This window comes from Papaver somniferum, chromosome 5 (genome assembly GCF_003573695.1).
Source record: "Papaver somniferum cultivar HN1 chromosome 5, ASM357369v1, whole genome shotgun sequence".
NCBI classification, from domain to species: domain Eukaryota; kingdom Viridiplantae; phylum Streptophyta; class Magnoliopsida; order Ranunculales; family Papaveraceae; genus Papaver; species Papaver somniferum.
In genome coordinates this window covers 33300274-33306686 of record NC_039362.1, presented here as the reverse complement: position 1 = coordinate 33306686, position 6413 = coordinate 33300274, and positions in this window count along the sequence as shown.

The following is a 6413-nucleotide window of genomic DNA, read 5'->3' as shown; positions in this document are numbered from 1 at the left end:
TTAATACAGTGTGGTGATCAAATCTAGACTATGTCCCATGGTTTTTCTTCATTCGCGGTTTCCTCGTTAACAAAATTTCTGGTGTCTATGTTATTTCTTTTCCGCATTATATTTGTTTATATAATTGAAATATCAAAGGTTGTGCGTATTTCAATCACAGTTGATAAATCCGACCTTGCTTGTTGGATAAAACTTGATTGACCCTTGAACATTGGTTTTTGGTACCATTCGAGTTATTCTCATATCAATTAGTCTCACGGATTTCTATCTAGTTGATTTACTGATAGTATTGAGAAAGAGATAAAGGTCTTTGATATGTTTCTTGATTGAGTCTCATTTTTAAGTTGGTACTCTCGGAATTATGTTGGAGTTTAGTCCATACAGATTTCCGAACGAAATAGTGGGTGTGGTTGTTATACCCCCGTGTTTTCACATAGATTAATTCTAGCGCACGATTCATCAATTGAAATCTTAGAAAATAATCTATTTTATCTCATTACTCCGTTTCATGGCTTATTCTCGGCTGAATTCCATGGATTAGTAATAGATATTCAATCTATCTCATTACTCTGTTTCATGGCTTATTCTCAGCTGAATTCCATGGATTAGTAATAGATATTCACTTTTCGGCTGTTTAGGCCGGCACCGAATAAGCCCCGAGAAAATGGTGTGAGTGTACTTAACAATAATGCACGAACGAGCACCCAAATATGCATAAGTGAGCACCCAAATGCATAAACGAGTATTCAAAAATATGGACGAACGAGGAAAACCATGCAAAATAGGAAAGGAAAATAATTAAAAAAAAGGAGAGGCGCGCACGGGACCGGGCCCAGCGGCCAGTCATGCCTCCATGGCCAGTCCCACCCCTCCCTTTTTATTTTTTATCTTATTTTATTATTTTCCTCATCTCATGAAAACTCCTTTGTTTGAGCAAACTTCCTCGGTTGAGCAAAACTCCTAGTTTTTCCATATTACCTCACACGATGAAAAATAATAATATAATATAGGAAAGAGCACGGGACCGGGCATATTGGCCAGCCGGCCATGCCTTGGCTGTGGCCAGTCCCACGCCTTTCTAATTCCTTATTTAATTATTATTTCTTCTCTCATCTCATGAAACTCCCTCGTTTGAGCAAAATACCTAATTTTTCCATATTTCTCCAATATTGCTAAAACTACCAAAACGTCAAATGGTCACACGACCGTTCGGACTTCTGACGGCAAATATTAAAATATCATTATTTTAATATTCTCAAAATATTGGTCGCACGAGAAAGTTCTACTTTCCTATTCAAGAAAAATCGAGAGTTTCAGTCAAGATCAAACTCTTCTGAAAATTGAAAATATTGCTCGAACGCACACCAGAAAATATCAAAATTCTTAGAATTGAGTCACGGGAAACATGGTGACATGGGCATGCTACCTTGGTCGACCAAGGTCGGCCCTTTGGCTTGCAAAATCCGGTTCCACACCCTTTTATAATTGTGACCTAATTAATCTTCTATAGTTCATATTGGGTTCAAAATCTTTCCAAACAACTTGAAATTTGATCAATCGAACATCAGTTGGTCTCACGACCACCAAGGGTCGGTTTTATACACTTGGTCGGTCCCTCCTTTCTCCATAATTAGGTTTTACCACCTAATGCTCAGACAGACACTATTTTAATAATGATTAAACGAGCATTTAATCATCTTTTCTCCAACTGGTCTACAAAGGACTTCAGTGCATGCTTATTCGAGCACATGGGTACTACATGGTCGTCCCACTATATCATGTAGTCGATCCCTATTTCACTCATGGTTGATTTTCAGTAAATCATTCATTGATCAACAATCAATCAAAATTAAGGTTTCATACCAAATGCCCTGCAAAGCATAATTCTGAGCAAGTTCAAACACTAATAATTTATGTTGATCCAGCAATCAACATCCTAATTAATTATAAAAAATTCGGTCTCGCTACCAATAATTCATGAAACGAGCAATATTTGTTTAAACTAGCAATTTTTTCTTTTCTCATCTATCAACACTGAATTGCTTAAATTAGAAAAATGCATGATCAACTGGGTTCAAAACTCACTTCTAACAATATTTATTCAACTATCAATATTTAAATTGCTCAATCGAGCAATATTCTTCATGTTGATTCAACTATCAACATTCGAGAATTCCACTGATTCACTATTAATATTCCATTGGTTCATCAACCAATATTTGGTTCATCAGTTGACCATTATAATCTAACCGTCATTGAAAACTCGTGACAGAGTGCTTAACTGCATTTTCTATCAATAAGTCCATGATCGAGAAATATTAATTTGGATGCGATAGTCCAAATTATCAGAACATCATTATTACCTCAACTGGTAAGATGATATATCACAATTCATGAAGACTCGACGTCTTTTCATCATTGTGTCCCAACAGACACCTTATGCCTAATACATGAGTCTCATAGCATACCATATTCGTTCATTATGCTCGACTCATCAAGGCTAAGACTCATCGTCTAGTCGATTCAACAACTGACTAATTAAATACACGTAAGCCTTGCAGACTCCATATTCGTGAGACATCAATCACGTCACATGGGGGGATATTCACTAGGGTTTTGTTATGGCGGTCTACAACATGTGTGTACACCCAAGATGAGAAATGCGAGTAAGTCGTGCAAGCGGTTGAAGGAGTTAGCAAAGTAGTGGATGGATAATCAACCAAGTCTTTGTACGACGTGGAATTGGTTTAACCACGATTTACCACTTTCCCACTCTTTCACTCCAACAACCGTCACACTTACTAGGATCAATGTGTCTATTATTCTTGCAACATAAATAAGTTCCTGGACCGACGATCGAGGAACAACAATTTCGATCCATAAGAAATTACCACTCAATCGATCAGGCCTTATCTTATCCAAACTTAACAGTTCACAAATTTGTAGAAATCTTCAACACATACACAATCCTCGATCATCATTTATCTCACATACACTTCTCAGCTTCCCTCCTACAGATCGAGCCTCATCCCTTTTTGTGGCCGAATTGACCCTCGAACGGCCATTGTCTTGGTTTAGTCCGGAGTCCTACAGATTGATCTCTCGAACTCAAAGCAATCCCGTGCAGTGCATCTATATGAAAAAGGTCTAGACAATTTGCTCGATCGAGGAGTCTCCGCCCGCACGCTCGAGTCTCCACTTTCCTAAAAACCAGTAAATTGTTTTCACCCATCAATAGATTGGCGACCACAGTGGGAGATTAATCACTCGGTCGCAATCCCAATTTTTCACAAAAAATGGTTGATCTTAGGTTAGGTTCAATTATGGTTGATCTTAGCCCAGGTTCAGTTACAAATCCTTACCCAAACAATGCTAGCACTAACAACAACAGTGGTGGTACTCCAGTCGTTCTTCATGTTTCTAACAACGGCGCTACTTGTACTACCCCTCCTCAAACCAACATCGGAAACAACCCTCTCTTCGGACGGTCTCATGAAGAAATCAAAGAAAATCTACCTACCATATTGATCTTATGAAGGTTTAGGAAAATCTCGCCAAGAATCAAATAGACATGGCTGCAATGCAGAAAGAGTTGTGCACTTACCTCAAGACTCTCACGGACAAGCTGTCGTCTGAGCAAGCTCAGCCCCAACATCAGTTGGAGAAAAGAAAATTTAAGAAAACATCCTCAAATCTCCTCAATTCACATCCTGGAAGATGATGAAGTCCGCAATGCTGCAGACAACCCACCAGCAAAGGAACCATCAAGCTTCATCACTTGTGAATATTTGGACGCTTTTTGGACGATCGTGGGAAAGACAAAACATCATTTTTCCATCATCACCGACATCCATATCCTTTTGCCATACAGAGAGTTCCTCTTCCGAAAGGTTACATTTCTTCAAATTTCACACTTTATGATGGAACATGCAATGCCCGAGCACATGTTTCTCGATTCTTGGAATCATTAGGCAACCATGAGTACAACCATGTCGTTCGTCTAAAAACGTCTTCAAAGTCTATGACAGGCAGAGCATATACGTGGTACAATAACATCGCACCAGGAAGTATCGCCAGTTAGGGAGAAATGATTAATGCTTTCTACAAAAAGTAATTCTTTGTTTCAGAACAAGTTACCCTTTCTGATCTAAGAAGAATGTTTCAAAGGAACAATGAACATCCCAATGATTACGTGAAAAGGTTCATAGTCCAAGCTTTGGATTGTCATAATCCTAACGTCACAGAGCAACAACTTGTAGATCTGTGCATCAATGGAATGATCCCAGTTTACAAAGCTCTATTGGAAAATCTCCAATTCCAGACTTTCTCAGAGCTTCATGAAGCAACCAAATGATCAGCAACAACTGCGCCTTGTTTACTAGAGAGAGAAAAGACTACAAAAGTCGAGGAACCAAGGGAGACTCGAGGCAGCAGCATGCGCCTGATCAATAAGAAATACAATCTCCAACCTTCCACGAATGTTGTTGCTGAAGGGAGCAAAAGGAAAGTCGAGGAACCACATCACAAGCACGCTTATGTAATATCCCAAGCTCCTCCGAAAGCGTAAAGAAATGATAACCAATCCTGAAATGAAAAAACCTCGACCCAGCATCAACAAATGGGTAAATGATCAGATATCCTCGGATTTCCCTCTTCTCATTGAAGAAGTGATCGAGTTACTGGAAGTCTGGATTCAAGATGATGCAATCAAATTGCCATTCATCAAGAGAGAACCAACTGAAGAAGAAATGGAGAACCCCGGGTACTGTCGCCTTCATAGGTTCGTCAATCATCCAACAAGTAATTGTAGTATTTTGAAGCACATCTTCAAAGAGAAGGTTGAGGCAGGAGAGCTTAACCTAGGGAATGAAGGAGTGCACAGGGACTCTCTCCCAATCATGACATCAATCTCTTTGAGCAACCTTTCAACGAAGCAATTCAATCCATGACAGAGCATATATGAAGAATTCTATCCATCCCGGAAATACTCCCCGAGCCTTCAGCCACAGACAAGGATATGCACGACTAGGGACAGCTTACCATAGTCAATCTCAAAAGAAATGAATTTGGAAGAACATTGATCGATGTTGGTACTGCCGTCAACATTATTCCACTGAAGACGCTTAGAGATACAAGCATCACTCAATAAGAAGCTACTCATTCTCCATATCAATCAGGTATCATGAAGGTACGCTCAGAGATGCTTATGGTTATATCACTCTTAGGATGAAAATAGGCTCAACCTGGAGACAAACCAAGTTTTACATAATCAAGGAAGATCTAGGATATGACATGATCCCCGGACGAACATGGCCACAAGCACATCTCTCCACTGAAGAAAATTCTGACCTTGATGACTTGGTGGGCGCTCCATCGTCATGGCACTTGGAAGAACTTCAAAATCTGACGGAGATGAAGCAAGAACCTACAGAGGATGCATTGACATTATTCAAGAGATTCCGCGCCCAGGAAAGTCTCATTCCACCCATGCCTATGTCATATATTCTCCCACATGTTCTCATAGCATGGGGAATCAATGCTGCTAGCAAATCTGCTGTTGCAAAACGCTCGAATAGGTGGCTTCACCGCTACAATATTTTACCAAGTGGCTGAGTTCGACTTCTCTTCAAATTGAGCACCGCACTGGGATGATCATTACCGAGATGATGTCCAAGCATGGAAAAGAACACTTTGGGCGTTTCTTCATTGCCTTGCATGAGTGTCCATGTGTGCCACAAACTCAGAAATCTCTGATGTCTGCACAAGTGTTGAATCCCACTATCGCGATGAACCGAATCAACAGAAGATACTCGGGGACGATACGATCAATCCTAAAACATTCGACGCTCAAGGGATGTGGCGCTTCAACGTACAAACATCTATGGTTTGAAGCATTTAGTATTTTCTTCTTATCTGTTATTTTCAATCCAAAATATATGCAATACTTGCATTAAGTAATTGAATCTATCAAACCAAAAATATCTGAGTGTTATATTCTTCAGAAACCTTTCAAATTGTACTCCCAATCAAAGAGTACACCTTCGATAATGGCGCCTCTAGATTTAGCACAAATATCTCGACGATGACACACTGATTCAATACCAAAACGGTTAAAGTGTCACTGAATTATAATCGTTAAGTCTTCACTATCTCCATGACAAGACTTCTGAAGCAGATGCAACATCATTCTTCCATGGATAGCACAAACTCCTTCAACATATATCTTTTTGTTGAATAGATGAACACCTCTGGGATGCACTTGGGGACTTGATCTTGTTGAAAAGATCAATTCAGATCAATTTCAATATGTTTTATACATAACAAGTCATTGCCACCTGATGTGATGCCATGAAACTTCATCAGCGGAACCTCTCTACATCACAAACCTTTCACGATTGAGGAACTTCTTCTCC